General features: G+C 43.0%; 1 protein-coding gene across 1 annotated transcript in view; it reads right to left on the bottom strand.

Moving 5' to 3' along the window:
* LOC137374102 (H(+)/Cl(-) exchange transporter 4) overlaps positions 1 to 7150 on the bottom strand; it is a 97064-nt gene extending 89914 nt beyond the window's left edge. The window contains exon 1 of the mRNA XM_068039859.1: positions 7103 to 7150. The gene's annotated coding sequence lies outside the window, so the exon portion shown is untranslated. The remainder of the gene's footprint in view (positions 1 to 7102) is intronic.
* Positions 7151 to 17774: the final 10624 nt, after the last annotated feature.

Below are 17774 nucleotides of genomic sequence, written 5' to 3'. Positions count from 1 at the left end.
GTTTGTGAAAGGGAAATCATGTTTAACCAATTTATTGGAGATTTTTGAAGAAGTAACATGTGCTGCGAATAAAGGGGAACCAGTGGATGTACTGTACTTACATTTACAGAAGACATTTGATAAGGTGCCACATCAAAGGTTATTGCGGAAAATAGAAGCTCATGGTGTAGGGGGCAACATATTGGCACGGATAGAAGATTGGCTAGCTAACAGGAAAGGGAGAGTAGGCATAAATGGGTCATTTTCTGGTTGGCAAGATGTGACAAGAGGTGTGCCGCATGGTTCAGTGCTGAGGCCTCAACTTTTAACAATTTATATAGATGACTTGGATGAAGGGACCAAAGGTATGGTTGCTAAATTTGCTGATGACACAAAGACAGGTAGGAAAGTAAGTTGTTTAGAGAACATAAGGAGGCTACAAAGGGGCATGTACATTGGTTAAGTGAGTGGCAAAGATCTGGCAAATGGAATATAATGTGGGAAAATGCGAAATTGTCCATTTTGGCAGGAAGAATAAAAAAGCATATTATCTAAATGATGAGAGATTGTAGAGCTCTGAGATGCAGAGGGATCTGGGTGTCCTAGTGTATGAATTGCAAAAGGTTAGTATGCAGATTCATCAAGTAATTAGGAAAGCTAATAAAATGTTATCACTTATTGCAAGGGGAATTGAATACAAAAGTAGGGAGGTTATGCTTCAGTTATACAGGGTATTGGTGAGACCACATTTGGAGTATTGTGTACAGTATTGGTCTCCTTATTTAAAGAAGGATGTAAATGTGTTGAAAGCAGTTCAGAGAAGGTTTACTAGACTAATAGCCGTAATGGGCATGTTGTCTTAGGAGGAAAGGTTGGACAGTCTAGGTTTGTATCCACTGGAGTTTAGAAGAGTGAGAGGCGACTTGAAACATATGAGATTCTGAGGGGTCTTGACAGGGTGGATGTGGAAAGGATGTTTCCCCTTGTGGGAGAATCTAGAACTAGGGGGTCACTATTTAAAAATAAGGGTCGCTCATTTAAGACAGAGATGAGGAGAATTTTTTTTTCTCTAAGCGCCGTGAGTCTTTGGAACTCTTCCTCAAAAGGCAGTGGAAGCAGAGTCTTTGAATATTTTTAAAGGCAAAGGTAGATAGATTCTTGATAAGCAAGGGGGTGAAAGGTGATTGGGGGTAGGTGGGAATGTGGAGTCGAGGTTACAATCAGATCAGCCATGGTCTTATTGAATGGTGGAGCAGGCTTGAGAGTCCGCGTGGCCTACACCTGCCGCTAATCCGTATGTTCGTATGCAAGATGCTCCATTAAACGTACCTCTTTGACAAAGTTTTTGGTCTCCTGTCATAATGTTTTAGCTTGTGTAATCTTGTGTGTAATCTTTTAGCTTGGCGTCGATTTTTTATCTGCTTACACTCCTGTGCCATACATTAGGATGTTTTATTACATTAGGAGCTATATAAATGCAAGACATTAACCACAGTTTCACAGCTGTAGTGGAGTGAAAAGAAATGCATACAAATACAGAGCTTTGATTCTCTCCTACCTAATAATGAGAACGGTCTTCCTTTCACCATATCTGCCTGACTACAATGTTGTCAAAGACGCACCCAACACTAATGGTTCTTAATGACTGGAGTAAGGGACGACATTTGTGTTGCTATGCAACAGCACTTGCAGCCAATGGCTCTGAAGCTCTACATGTCTCCTGTTAATGCTTGTGTCGAAACACAGCCATTGATGGTTTCAGACTGAGGATTGCTAATGTCCACAATAACTCAATTTCTAAAAGGTGATCATCATACTCTTACTGATCACATCTGTCAGCTTGTGGCTTACATAAATTGGTAAAATACCGAAAGGCCTTATCTGTTAATCAGCAGCATTCCCTAGGAATATGGGAAGTCAGCAGCCAATGGGCTCTGTCATTCAGCTATCGCGCTTCACAAGATTTATTTCACTGCTTCAAAACATTCATTATGCTTGTCATGTTCCAGTGTCAATATCATCAAATAATCTGCATTTGGTTTAGAAATAAATATTAACCAAGTTGGAATTTAAGAAACCCTTCACAGCATGGTTACTTGCATTCAATTCAGTACATAAAACTGGAAAGAAAATCTCTTTTCACGCTCGTATTCATTGTGTTGATGTTGCTCGTTTTTGTTCAGACTCCCAGGGTGACTTTTTCTCCCGAGTGAAAAGAGCTGACAAAGAGGCAGTGTGTGCTGATAAGATGTACAGCATTGGCTGAGTCAATACCAGTATGGCAGATGAAGTGGCTTAATGCTAGTCTAGAATCAACATATGTATACTGTATATGCTGCTCGTGAGGCGATCTCCTCTACATCGGGGAGACTAAATGCAGATTAGATGAACGCTTTGTGGAACACCTCCTTTCAGATCGCACGCACAAACCTGAGTTTCCGGTCGCCTGTCATTTTAATTCTCCGCTCCAGTCCCACTCTGACCTCTCTGTACTCGGCCTCCAATGAAGCTCAATGTAAGCTCAAAGAACAGCATCTCATCTTTCGATTGGGCACTTTACAGTCTTCAGGACTCAACAATAAGCTCAATATTTTCAGATCATAACCTCCATCCCCATATTTTTGAGAGACGCCAGCAGCTGGTGATGATTCTGCGATTCCCATTTATACCTCTTCTCGATCCATCTTCTGTTTCTTCACTTGTTTCATTACCGTCCCCTTTTGCCTTGCATCATCCTCCCTTTTGTCATTTAATCCTTCCTGCCCCAGACGTAATCACAGACCTTCCATTTTGTTCTTTCCTCCCCTCCTCCCTTTCCCTGTCTCTGTACGTGCTTAAAATGTGTTACAGCTCTAACTTTGTCCAGTTTTGAAGGGTTAACTCTGTTTCTCTCTCCACAGATGCTTCCTGACCTGCTGAGAATTTCCAACATTTTTTGTTTTTATTATACATCACACCGCCACCTGATCAGCTTCAAACTTTAGATTAATAAAACTGCAATATATCTGAACTGAACAAGAAGGAAAATACCAATTAAAAAGCAGACACGGAAGAGAAACTTCCTGTGAAAAGCGAAGGAAGTATGAACACAACAATTCGGCAGTCAGCAAAAGCCTACAAGTGCCAGAGTTTAGTTTTACGTGATTACATTATTACTGGCTATTCACAGAACATGCCCAGTTTGCTGTTTGTAAGCACTGCTCTTTCTCAAATCCTGTGTAGTAATTGAACATTACAGAATATACCCCGAGAAACCATTTTTAGTAGCAGTGAATATAACTGGAACACATTTTAATTTGCAGAATATCAAAACAAAAATTAACATAAAATCTTCAACATTTTTTCAAAGATAACACACTTCAAATAAACAGTGCACGAAACAGGATCCCGACTGCCGTTTTTGGCCAAAATTAGTTGCGGACTGCGCAGTGCACGCTGCAACCAGTTCCACCAGCAACGGAGGAGATGAGGGCCTAGCAAAGATATGTCTTGTGGGCCTCAGAGGTGCAGGAGATTCCCATAGTGCATAATATGATTAAGCAGTGTCAACACAGATTTATGGAAGGGAAGTCATGTTTGACAAATCTGTTAGAGTTTTGTGAGGTTGTAAACTAGCACAGTAGATAAGGTAGAACCATTGGAAGTGGTGTATTTGGATTTTCACTTGATAAGATGCCACACAGAGGTTATTACACAAAGGTAGGCCTCATGGGATTGGCCCTCATATATTAGCATGGATTGAGGATTGGTTAACAGCTGAGAGGAACATACAAAACATTTTCAGGTTGGCAGGCTGTAACTAGCAGGGTACTGCAAGGATCAGTACCTGGGCCTCAGCTATTTACAATCTATATCGATGATTTAAATAAGGGGACCCAAAGTAATAAGTTCAAGTTTGCTCCTGATACAAAATTAGTTGCGAAATTAAGCAGCGAGGAGGACACAAAGAGGCTGTAGAGGGATGTAGACAGGTTTGGTGAGTGGGCAAGGACATGGCAGATGGAATATAATGTGGGGAAGTGTGAAGTTATCCATTTTGGTAGGAAAAATAAAAAAGCATTTTTTTTTTAAATGGTGAGAGTCTGGGAAATGTTGGTATTCATAGGAACGTGGGTACGTTTGTACACAAATCACAGAACATTAACGTGCAGGTACAGCAAGCAATTAGGAAAACAAATAGCATGTTAATTTTTATTACAAAGGAATTGGAGTATAAGTGTAAGGAAGTTTTACTGCAATGATATAGGGCCTTGGTGAGAACACACCTGGAGAACTGTATACAGTTTTAGTCTCCTTACCTAAGGAGGCACATACTTGTCTTAAGGGGGAGTGCAACAAAGCTTCATTAGACTGGTTCCTGGGATGAAGGGATTGTCCTATGAGGAGAGATTGAGTAGATTATGTCTAAATTCCCTGGAATTTAGAAGAATGAGAGATGATCTCTTTGAAAAATATAAAATTCTTTAAGGGCTTGACAGGGTAGATTCAGAGAAAATATTCCCCCTGGCTGGGGAATCTAGATCTAAAGGTCACAGTGTCAGAATAAAGGTTGACCATCTAGGCCTGAAATAAGGAAGAATTTCTTCACTTCTCTTTGGAATATACTCAACCCTAGAGAACTGTGGACATTTCAGTCTTTGAGTATATTCAAGATATAGATTAATAGATTTTTGGGTACCAAGGGAACTAAGGGATATGATAAGATGCCACACAGAGGTGACCACTGCGGGAGACATGTGTTTGGCGTCCCATAGCTTGCCTGCTGAATTTAAATAAGGCCAGCGCCTCAAAATGGTGGGGGCGAGGGTGGGGGGGCCTCTTCAGCACCAAAACAGATGGTTGGCTAAAGGTCTAAATCTACCTCACTATGTGCACAATACCAAAACCTGATAGGATAGGATGAGTCCAAGCATGAAATTAAACTTTCTGCTGTTGTTTATGATGTCATTTGAAGCCCTCAATGAGATTAGCGGTCACTCCACTCAACTAAATGAGGGTGTATTGGTCCTGGGCAATAGTGAATTGGGAGTGGTTAAAGTCAAAGGAAAAGAAAATCAGATGGAGTGTCAAGCGGGCAGCTAATCTGAGATTGCCCAATTTGCACCATGGCCCAAGACCAATTTCACTCCCAATATTTCTCAATCAAGGACACCTTCCCACCCACCTCCACCCAGAACCGGGCTGCATTTTGGATATGAGAAAAACCAAACAGAACTTGAACATCTCCAAAACGTTTGTTCCACCTGTATTACACGCTGTTTTGCTAGCATAGCCTCAATACCAAGTTCTGTGTACATATGTAATAAATCAAATAGAAAAATGACTTTGAAAGACAGTCCAGTCACAAGACACTTAATGTGGAGGAAAGTCACTCGACCCATCCTAATTCATCCATCCAGATCAATCCACACTCTCCCCACTGCTGCATCTAGCTGTTTGCTAAGTGATTAAAGCTTCTCACCTCCACCACTTTGCCTGAAAGTTCCTTCCAAATGTTGGTCCGTCTCTGCGTGAAGAAGAGCCTCTTGATAACGGTCCTTTTACAGGCTTTTTCTACTTTGGACCTGAATATCCTTTTCCTGTGCCCACTGTTTATTTTACAATATAACCTTTTCCATACCATTTACGATCTTACGTCTATCCGTAAGCTCACTTCCCGAGTCTCCTCCTTTGAAAGTTGAGATGCCCAAGTCCCCCCAGTCTTCCCTCATAACTCAGAAATGTGAAATGAGGGAATCAGTCTCGTGGCTCTTCTCTGCACTGCTGCAGTGTTTGGGTGGCCTGAATTGGTCACAGTACTCAAGGTGGGATCTGACCAGAGCCCTGTACAGTTTGACTCCAGCTCCCCTCGACTGGAATTCGGCCGTTTTGGTGATGTTGTTCACCATTCAGTCGGCTTTGTTGATTGGTTCGACACGTTAAGCATTCCTTACAATTAGGTCTCTGAATTCGAGCTGAAGTCGAGCAACTTCATAGAAAGAAATTTGGGGGAAGCTTTACTCTTGGCAGAAAGTTCCCACAGGAGCCATTTACAGAGCAACATTGGTGGAAATGTGGCAACAAATTGGCCATGTACCCTCTAAGACACAGATGCCACATGGGATAGACAGAGCTTGTGGAACAGGCAAAACACCGACAGCAGATGTAGTAGCTGCCCCTTTTAAAAACAGATCAATGTGAGCCTTAGGCATTTAGGCATTGGACCATGCAGTGGGGAAACAGGATTCAGCTCAGAAGTATCCACATAGGGAGGTCCTGCTCTCAAACAGAGTTTCCAACAGAGGTGAAAAGTTCAGAGTCTCTGCCAATCCAGGCACGCTTCGTGCCCACTGCAGGGCTGAGGATATTGGCTGGGAACACTGAGCTCGCTGGAACTGGCATTTATAAAAAGGAAAACTTTGATTTACAAAAAAAAACAGCATCCCAGAGTGTACAATTTCCCAAAATAAATGGTTTGCTTTTCAGAGAAGAAAAAGTGCAACTCGGGTTATTTTCTTCACTACCTTTTGAATTGAAAAGAACTCCAGGTTAGGAAATTGCCATCTGCAAATATATATCCAACAGATATTTTGCTGGAATTTCCTTTCCACCCCCTCCCCAAGAACACAGTGACTTAATTTTCATTCCACAGCTCCTCCACTGAGCACCGAGTGTTGTTTATCGCAAGGGTCCTTTTTGTTACATTCAAGTAACAGCTTTGCATAATTTCTTATTTTAATTTCACTGCCATCGTATGCTAAACAATCATTACATTGTTAACTGGAATGACTGGACTGGAAAATCACACAATACCCTCAAGACAGAGTGTGCTCTGCAGCACCTTTTTCCTTTCCATCCCCCCCCTTTCAGCATTACAGGCCATCTGCTGTCACACAGTGTAGGCTCACCCTTACAAATAGGACTATTACTGTTGTAGGTTACAGTTTAAGATCATTGCAGAGCCCTGCTTGTAGACATGTATCTTTACAAATGCAAATTGTTGATGTTCCAGCTCCATTTGATTCCATCATCAGCCAACAGATTACTCAGTGATATCATTTAAGCAGACTAAATCAGCATTCATTGTCTATTCGACTGGCTTTGACACAGGATTTTGCAGCCTGTAGCACACATCTCTTCCTACCTGCACTGCCATACAATCTACAGCAAACTGATAGCTTCTGCTGCCATCCTGTCCAGGGAACAGCTGAAAAAGTAGTGATGTCACCAACAGGAAAGAGTAATAATCACATGACTTGGTGCTAAGATGTCAGATCCAGGAATAGATCTAATATTCAGCTCAAGGAATTCTATAACAGTGCAGCAATTACAAAAAGCTGTTCAGACTTCTAAGGAGAAGCAATTCGTGAAACATAAAAATTTACATAGGATTTTTTTAAAATGCAAACTCTGGAAACATTCCTTTTTAGCCAGCCTGCATGTGCTAAACTCAAATCTTACGACAATTTAAGGTGGAAATGCAAAATACACCAGGGTATTTTTTAAAGAAATTTCTGTGAAAGCAGTTAAATTGCAGGCTCTGGTATAAGTTGTTTTAGCAGCATCGAGGGCCGAAGGGCCTGTACTGCGCTGTAATGTTCTAATGTCTATAATTGAAGGATTGTAATTTTGCATTTTATCTGAGGGGAGTTCAGCAAAGCTTTAGAACATGATGAAGTGATTCAAATTTTTCCCCTTCGGGTCAACACAAAGTTGAGAGCATGCTAGAGAAGACTGAGAAATAAAAAAAGACATTCGGTTGTAATGAGATTGGACAGTCTGTGGGTTATGTGGGCACTGGTTCTCTTTTCAGCTGGAAGTCCAGCCTTGGGCCTGGGCACCCATCCAATCATTGTTTCTTATTCATTCGTGGGATGTGGGCAACACTAACATTTATTGCCCAACAACAGCTGCCCTGAATTGAGTGGTTTTTCTCGACCGTTTGAGAGAGTAATCAACAGTCAACAATGTTAGTGTGGGACTGGAACCACATACAGGCTGGAGCGGGTAAGGGCAGTCGGGCTTCCTTCCCTGAAGGACATCAGTGAACAAGTTAGGGTATTACGACAATCCAACAGCTTCATGCTCACTTTTTCTGATAGCAGTTTTTCATGTCCAGATTTTTCTTTTCAAATGAATTCAAATTCTCAAACTACCATGGTGGCATTTGAACTCGCTTTCTTTGGGTTGTATATTCCAAACCTCTAGATTACTTGCCCAGTAACATAATCCCTGTACACCATACCTTGATCACTGAAAACTAACCAGCAAATGCTATTAGGAGCAGTCTGCACTGCACCGAGTACTTTGCATGCACTCCGTCTGCAGTTCACTCTCTTGCAACGTCTGTTAAAATGTTTTGGATATTGATCAGCACTGGGAATGTACACTCAATGAAAAGATGGCTGAAGAGCATGGATGAACAGGGAGACCAACGGATTCAAAGTTAATTCCTTGAGACTGAGAGCAAAGAAATCATCTTCAATGCATCCACGACATTGATTATGTTGCAGTTATGATTTTGAACATCTATTAGAGGAAGGACATCAGAACTATGGAGAGTGTACGGTGTAGATTCATTCACTAGAATGATGTGTTACAACCTCAGTTGACTGTTAACTTTAAAACAAGAGATATGGGCTGGAATTTTATGGCCTCCTAACAAGCGGGCTGGTGACAGGAGGGGAGGGGGGAAGGCCGTTCCCGACCCCCCCTCGCCTCCGCTGCAATTTTACGTTGGGCTGCGGTGTCAAGAAATGGCTCCCCCGCCCCAGGCCAGTCAAGGCCCTTAAGTGGCCGACTGTCTCCGGCGAGGCCCCAAAAATGTACCTTGGTTCCGGGGTCGTCCTTCACCTTGCCTGCAATGGCTGGGTGTAATCCCAGCAGTGGCCAACGCTCCCAGTGGTGCTGTTGGGACTAAGAGCTGCTGGTCCTCTGATTGGCCGGCAGCTCTGTTAGGCGGGACTTCCTGCTTCAAGGAGGTGGAAGTCCCACCCAAGGCCAATTAAGGGCCTGGGGAGCGAAAAATCCCGGCGTGTCTTCCCAGGCTCGATGGTGGCAGCCTCGTCCCTGACTATTCAGCCAGTGGGCGGGGCCTCCCACCCAACGTAAAATTCTGACCATGAACTCCCCAGACCAATTAAACATTGGTGGAAACCGAATTCTGAAGAACATGGACAAACTGGTACAATGGGCAGGCATGGCAGACGCAATTACACAGAGAAGTGTGAAATGATACATTTTGGTAGGAAAAATGAGGAGAGGCAATATGAGCTAACTGGTACAATCTTAAAGGGGGTGTAGGAGCAGAGAGACTTGGGGGTTTATGTATATAAATCTTTGAAAGTGGCTGGATAAGCTGAGATGCTATTAATAAAGCATATGGGATCTTTGACTGTATAAATAGAGGAATAGAGTACAAAAGCAAGGATGTTATGCTAAACTTTTATAAAAGACTAGTTAGGCCTCAGCTAGAGTATTGCATCTAATTCAGTGCATGACACTTTAGGAAGGATGTTAAGGCCTTGGAAAGCATCCAGACGAGATTTACTTGAATGGTACCAAGGATGAGGAACATCAGTTATGTGGAAACACTGGAGAAGCTGAGGTTCTCCTTAAAAGCCTCTCCTTCAAATCTGCCATCATCATCCCCTCCTCAAAAAACAACCCTTGACCCCTCTGTCCTTGCAAACTACTGCCCCCTCTCCAACCTCCCTTTCCTCTCCAAAGTCCTTGAATGTGTTGTCATCTCCCAAATTCGTGCCAATGTTTCCCGAAATTCCACGTTTGAATCCCTCCAATCAGGTTTCTACCTCTGCCACAGTACTGAAACAGCTCTTATCAAAGTCACAAATGACATCCTATGTGATTGTGATAAAGGTAAACTTTCCCTCCTCGTCCCTCTCAACCTGTCTGCAACCTTTGACACAGTTAACGACACCAGCCTCCTCCAACATCTCTCCAGTGTCATCCAGCTGGGTGGGACTGCTCTCACCTGATTCCATTCTTATCATTCTAATCACAGCCAGAGAATCACTTACAATGGCTTTTCTTCCAGCTCTCGCACCATTAGCTCTGGTGTCCCCCAAGGATATATCTTTGTTCCTCTGCTATTTCTCATCTACATGCAGCCCCTCGGCGACATCATCCAAAAACACACCAGTTTCCACATGTATGCTGATGACACCCAGCTCTACCTCACCATCACCTCTCTCAACCCCTCCACTCTCTCTAAATTGTCAGATTCCTTATCAGATATCCAGTACTAGATGAGCAGAAATTTCCTCCAATTAAATATTGGACAGACAGAAGCCATTGTCTTCAGTCCCCACAACAAACTTTGCTCCCTCATCACCTCTGAACCAGATTGTTCATAACCTTGGTGTCACATTTGACCCAGAAATGGGCTTCTGACCGCCTATCCGCACAAAGATCGCCTATTTCTACATCTGTAACATCGCCTGACTCCACCCCTGCCTCAACTCATCTGCTGCTGAAACCCTCAACCATGTCTTTGTTACCTCCAGACTTAACTATTTCAACACGCTCCTGCCCGGCCCCCACATTCTACCCTCTGTAAACTTGAGTCATCCAAAACTCTGCTGCCTGTGGGCTAACCCGCACCAAACCCCATTCACCCATCACCCCTATGCTCACTGACATACATTGGCTCCCAGTTAAATAATGACTCGATTTTAAAATTTTCATCCTTGTTTCCAAATCGCTCCAGGGCCTTGCACCTCCCTATCTCTGTCATCTCCTCCAACCCCACAACCCTCCGAGATATCTATGCTCCTCTAATTCCAGCCTCTTAAGCATTCCTGATTTTCATCATTCCACCATTGGTGGCTGTGTCATCAGCTGTCAAGGCTCTAAGCTCTGGAATTCCCTCCCTTAACTTCTCACCTCTCTTTCTTCCTTTAAGACGCTCCTTAGAACTTCCCTCTTTAACAAGCTTTTGGCCATCTGACCTAATATCTCCTTATGTGGCTCGACGCCATATTTTATTTTACAATGCTCCTGTGAAGTGCCTTGGCACATTTTATTACATTAAAGGCACTATATAAATACAAGTTGTTGTCATTGCAGTTGTTTACTGCAGAGAAGTTAAGAGGAAATTTGAAGCAGATATTCAAAATGATGAATGGTTTTGATATAGTAAATAAGAACAAAATGTTTCCCATGGCAGAAGAGTCGATAACCAGAGAACACTGATTTAAGATGATTGGCTGAACAACCAAAAGGAACATGAAGCAACATTCTTTTACATAGCAAATTGTGTGATCTGGATTGCATTGCCTGAAAAGGTGCTGGAAGCAGATTCAATAATAACGTTCAATGGAAAATTGGTTCAGTGTTTGAAGGGAAAGAAATGTGCATGGTTTTGGAAAAAGAGTATGAGAATGGAATTAGTTGGTAGCTTTACTGGCACAGACACGATTGGCCAAATGGCCTCCTTCTGCCCCGCCATTCAATAAGATCATGGCTGATCTAATTGTGGCCTTAGCTCCACTTTCCTGCCTGCACCTCATAAACCTTGAATCCCTTGACGATCAAACATCTGTCTAACTCAGCCTTGAATATATTCAATGAGAATTCCAAAGATTAACAACCCTCTGAGAGAAGAAATTCCTTCTCATCTCCGTCTTAAAAGGGAGACCCCTAGTTCTAGATTCCCCAAGAGGGGAAACATCCTCTCAGCATCCACCCTGTCAATCCCCTTTAGAATCTTATATGTTTCAATAAGATCACCTCTCATTCTTATAAATTCCAGTGAGTAAAGGCTTAATCTTTCCTCATCCTAGGAATCAGCCTAGTGAACCTTCTCTGAACTGCTTTCAATGCAAGTATCTCCCTCTTTAAGTAAAGAGACCAAAATTGTACACAGTACACTAGGGTGTGGTCTCACCAATGCCTGTACAGCTGTAGCAAGACTTCCCTACTTTCATACTCCATCTGCCTTGCAATAAAGCCCAACATTCCATTTGCCTTCCTAATTACATGCTGTATTTGCATGCTAACATTTTGTAATACATGTACCAGGACACCTAGGTCCCTCTGTGTCACAGATTTCAGCAGTCTCTCTCCATTTAAATAATATTCTGCTTTTCTATTCTTCTTTCCAAAGTGGACAACTTCAAATTTTCCCACATTATACTCCATCAGCCAAATTTTTTCCCACTCACTTGACCTATCTAGATCCCTTTGCAGACTCTTGGGTTGGATTTTATGCTCTCCTCATGGCGTGCTTGAAGGTGGGGAGAGCATTTATTCAGGCGGGATGGTAGTGTGTGGGGACCCTGCCACCTTCCCACCCTAATTAAGACCATGGCGGGAAGACCTGTGGATGTCCTTCCTGCCCCATGCCAATTGAGGTCCTTAATGGGCAATTAATGCCCAATTAAGGGCCTCATCCCACCACCGCCGGTATTAGCCCATGCAGGTTGCTTGCTGGCTCCCGGGTGGCAGATCGAGGGACCCAGCATCGGGAAGAGGGGGGCCCGCTGAGTGGCAACACCCTGCCCTTGCTGCCAACTGCCCTACACCCCGTCCCCTGCGACCCCCACCCCACGAAGTCCCTCCTACCATCACTCACCTATGGCCTGGGTCCACAGACGATCCTGGTCCTCGGTGGGTGCATTACTGACAGCAGCTACAGCCTCCTCTGATTGGCCGGAAGTTCCTCAGTGGCCGGGACTTCTGTCGCTGGGGTCCTTAATTGTGGGAAACGCCCGCTGCTGCCCAGTTAAGGGTCTGGCTGGCACGTGATGCAGCGGGCCTTCCCAAAAAGAGGCAATACAGGGCTCTCACTGGCTCTTCAGCCGATGGCCAAGACTCCTGTTGCTTCTATAAAATACCGTCCTTTGTGTCCTCTTCACAACTTGCTTTGTGTCATCAGCAAATTTAGCAACCATACACTCAGTCCCTTCATCCAAGTATTAATATAGACTGTAAATAGTTGAGGCTCCAACACTGATCTCTGTGGCACTTCATTAATTGCAGTTTGCCAACCCCAACACAATGAGCTCTTATCTTGTGTAGTAACCTTTTGTGTGACACCTTATCAAATGCCTTTTGGAAATCCAAATACACAGTTACTGGTTCCCCATTATCCACCCTGCTAGTTACTTCCTCAAAGAACTCCCTTTTACAAAACCATGTTTACTCTGCCTGTTTGTATTATGATTTTCTAAATATCACCTCCTTAAAAATGGATTATAGCATTTTCTCTATGACAGATGTCAGGCCAACTGGCCTATAGTTTCCCGTATTCTGTCTCCCTCCTTTCTTGAATATAGATGTTACATTTGCGGTTTTCCAATCCACTGGGACCTTCCCAGAATCCAGGGAGTTTTGGAAGATTACAGCCAATGCATCCACTATCTCTGCAGCCACTTCGATTAAGACACTAGGATGCAGGCCATCAGGCCCATGGTCAGCCTTTAGTTTCAATAGTTTTCCCAGTACCTTTTCCCTCGTGAATGTGATTGTTTTAAGTTCCTCCCTTCCTTTTCCTTCTTGTTTTTCAACTATTCTTTGGGTGCTTTTAGTGTCTTCTATGGTGAAGACGGATACAAAGTACCCGTTCTGCCATTTCTTCATTTCCCATTATTAATTCCCCAGTCTTACCCTCTATGGACCAATGCTCACTCTAGCTACTTGTTTCCTTTTTATATACTTGTAGAAACTCTTACTATCTGTTTTTATATTTCTAGCTAGCTTTCTCTCATACCCTAATTTCTCCCTCATTCTTTTATTCTTTGCTGGTTTCTAAAATTTGTCCAATCTTCTGACCTACCACTCTTCATCGCAGTATTGTATACATTTTCTTTCAATTTGATACTATCCTTAACTTCCTTAGTTAGCCATGGATGATGCATCTTTCTGAGAGACTTTCTTTCTCAATGGAATATATCTTTGTTGAGAGTTATGAAATATCTCCTTAAATGTCTGCCATTGCTTCTCTACTGTCCTACCTTTTAATCTATTTTCCCAGTCCAGTTTAGCCAACTCTGTCCTCATACCCTTGTAATTGCCTTTATTTAGGTTTAAAACACTAGTCTTAGACCCACATTTCTCACCCTCAAACTGAATGTCAAACTCTATCATGTTATGATCATTGTTGCCTACAGGCTCCTTTACTATGAGGTCATTAATTAATCTGATCTCATTGTACCATGCAACTACCAGCACAGTTACAAGGGAACTAGATAGAATTTGGTCTTTTTATCATGCGTAAATTCTCTTTTATTACCTTTAAGAAGAAAAGTGGATATATATTTGAATCAGTGGTGGGTACAGGACTCTGAGTAGAGAGCAAGAATGTGGGATTCATTTCAGATTGCTCTGGCAAAGAGTTAGCAGGAACACAATAAGCTCTGTCATGTGCTGTAAACTTCTTTGATTCTTTCGATGAAGTTCTTGTTTTTAAAGTGAAAGCTCTCAACATTTTTTCAGTTTGTGCTTTAGAATTGTAATTCTATCCTTTTAAACTTCTGCAGAGCACAAATACTCCTTGCTCAAGTAGCTATTTGCTCATTTGTTAACCTTGACAATGGGCCATTCAACCTTGGGGGATATCACCTGGCATTCACACTTTGTATTTCCAGCAGAGGTCACTGAATAGTAATCAGGAACATGACCCCAGTCCAGTTTTCTCCTCCCTAATCCAATTGGTGCTGAGGTCAATTGTAGCAACCCTACTGCCAACACATTTGAGATCAGCTAACTTAGTACAGAGATTGACACAGCCTAGGATTGTTTGAAAAATGATAGTTCAAAAGGCTGGTTATTGACAGGGTGTCCCCTCTCACCCACATACCTGGTTTTGGCCAAGTGTTATGGAAGGTTCCCATCGTGGCCATCATAGGGAAAGGTTCCATTCTTTTAAACACAGCAACAGAGAAGGGCTAGGACTGGGAGGCAAGTACATCCTCTCCCTCTTCTAATTGTGTTACTAAACCAGCAAGTCCTGAGATTGATAGAATTTTGGAATTGGTAAGGATGTCAATGAATATGGAGCAAAGGTGAATAAATGGGGTTGAGGTACAGATCAGCCATTGTCTGATCGAATGGCGAAATAGGCTCGAGAGGCTGACTGCCCTCCTCCTGTTCCTATTTTCCTCTGTTCAGCATCAGCCAACCAAGAGGAACCATGGGGTTTAGTGAAATAGTGAAACTGTTCGAAATAGAGCAGGGTGCTCGCCACATGCCAAGATTCTCCTCTAAACCAACATTAACTAGCCAGTCATCTAATTTATTGTTTGTGAGGCCTTGGCGTAGACAAAATGGCAGCCATGTTTGTCTACATAGCAGAAGTGATTGCACTTCAAAAATAGTTAGTTGGCTGTGAAGAGTTTTGGGACATCCTGAGGATCTGATAAAATACTATTTAAATCAAGTGATGGTTACAATAGTGTTGTGGTTATGTTACTGGACCAGTAATCTAAAGTCCTGGACTAATAATCCTGAGAACATGAGTTCAAATCCCACCATAGTAGTTGGAGAATTTGAATTGAGATTAAAAGAAACTGAAAATAAAAAGCTGGCCTCGGTTAAAGTAACCATAAAGCTACCAGATTGTTGTATAAACCCAACTGGTTCACTTTAGGGGGGGAAAAAATCAGCCTATACATTAGTCCCACACCAACATGGTACATTCTAACCATGCCCTATGAAGCGGCATGGTAAGCCATACAGTTGTATCAAACTCAGAGTAGCTAGGGATGGGCAATAAATGCTGGTCTTGCTAGTGGCACCCACATCCCAAGAAAAGTTCTTTCCTTCCTGAAGGACCACTGCAAAGACTGATTACACAGGATTCATATGTAGAGCTACTCCTTGTTGCACTAATAATGTGACCATATAGGAACTTGCAGGTTCATGTGACCAAGACCTGGATTCAAAACTGTGGTGTTGTTCAAAGAAAGCACAGTCAATTATCGAGCAGAGCTAATTCATGAGCCTCAATTTTACCTCAGGGTGTGAATATAGGACCCAAGCCATTTAAATTCCAGAACCTCATTTCCATATTGTCAGCTGGACTCTGCCCAAATGCAACAGAATCATGAGATGTTCAGTGGGTCTGACTGACTGACTATCATTCAATCTAGCAATGAAGAATTCTATTTGCTTTCCAACTGGCATGAGGAGGTGGAGCGCTGCAACGACGGACATGTCAGGTGACCAGTGCTGAGCATGTGGGGGTGGGTACAAATTCAACTAATCGGAGTTGGCAACCCGATATCATCATTCATAGTGGGTGATAAAAGAAATGAAACGATGCAGTTTGTAGTTCCATCACATCTCCAACACATCAATGGAACAGTCAACGAGCACTGTACTGAAAAAAAAGTGCTTTGCAGCAGAAGGTGGAAGAATCAACAACTGTTAAACCAGAAAACATCCAGGAGCAAGAGGAGCCTCCATTAAAATATGTTGCTATCCAGTTCATGTATCCAATTAGACTGAATTTGGGACTATGGGCTGGATTTTCAAAATGGGGTTGGGAACCCGATACCCAAATGATTTCTGGGTCCTGTCTCCATGCCTCAGCTGCGTTGCTCTTGCGGCGCGATCTTCAAATGTTAGTGCCCTAATTGGGCAGGAGACGGGCTTGTCGCCCAATGAGTGCCGCCAAGCATCTGCAGGAGCTGCCTGCCTGGCACCAGAGGCAAAGGCACACGGCAGCCATGGTGTGGCCTGCCACTGCCTTGCCGAGGAGAGTTGGCAGCTCCTCAAGAGGGCCATCAGAATGAACAGCTGGGCCTGGCGCAAGATGCCAGTGGGCCGAAAACATTTCTTCCTCAAACAACAAAGTTATTCCCTGCCCACTGCAAGCCCAACAGCTATGCACTATCCTGCTTGGGCTTGCTGGATTGCTATTTGAAAAATCGTGGTGCAGATGCTCCGCCCACTCCCTTAACAAGCTCCTAAAGGAGCTTAATGGCCCCTTATTTGGAGACGAGTGGCTTCCCCGTTCCTTTCCCCCACGCCCTCACATTTAAAATTATGGACTGTCTTGGAGGCATCGGGTTCCAGAGATGACCTCCGGGACTGTGATTTTTAAATCTCATCCAGGCTAGGTCTCAACCCCACTGCTCTTTCAAAGTCCGGCCCCATGTGTTTTTGATCCACTTAACTATTTTTTACAGTCCAGGTTTCATTAGTACAGGAGGCAAATGCCAGCAGAATGAATGAAAGAATGTGGCCAGGTGAGGCGATAGTATGGGCAGATGTTACAGTTTGAGCTTCTTCCCAACTCTCAAACTTATATTCACAGCAAGACAAAATAATACAGATCTATGCTTCCTATTGATTAAAACTTGATATAAAAACAAGAAATGCTGGAAATACTCAGCAGGTCTGGCAGCATCTGTGGAGAGAGAAGCAGAGTTGACGTTTCAGGTCAGTGACCCTTCTTTGCAGAAGGGGCACCGACCTGAAACATTAACTCTGCTTCTTCTCTCCACAGATGCTGCCAGACCTGCCGAGTATTTCCAGCATTTCTTGTTTTTATTTCAGATTTCCAGCATCCGCAGTATTTTGCTTTTAGATTAAAACTTGATTTTTAATTGAACGGAATATCACACCAAAGAGCTAACAATTCCCCTTTTCCCCATGCTGGAGACACTGCAGGCTGCTCACCATATCCCCCTACTTGGAAATTTGGTGGGCATCATATTATCAGGAGGTTTATCTACAAGTGAGACGACTACACAGAAAATGAAGACATACACACACACAGAGCAAGAAATTATCAGTACAATGCCTGACTTACCATAGAAACGGTTTCAAAACAATAAGACTGTTGAATC

Source organism: Heterodontus francisci, chromosome 10 (genome assembly GCF_036365525.1).
Source record: "Heterodontus francisci isolate sHetFra1 chromosome 10, sHetFra1.hap1, whole genome shotgun sequence".
Taxonomy (NCBI): domain Eukaryota; kingdom Metazoa; phylum Chordata; class Chondrichthyes; order Heterodontiformes; family Heterodontidae; genus Heterodontus; species Heterodontus francisci.
This window is presented reverse-complemented; position numbering and strand designations above follow the sequence as displayed.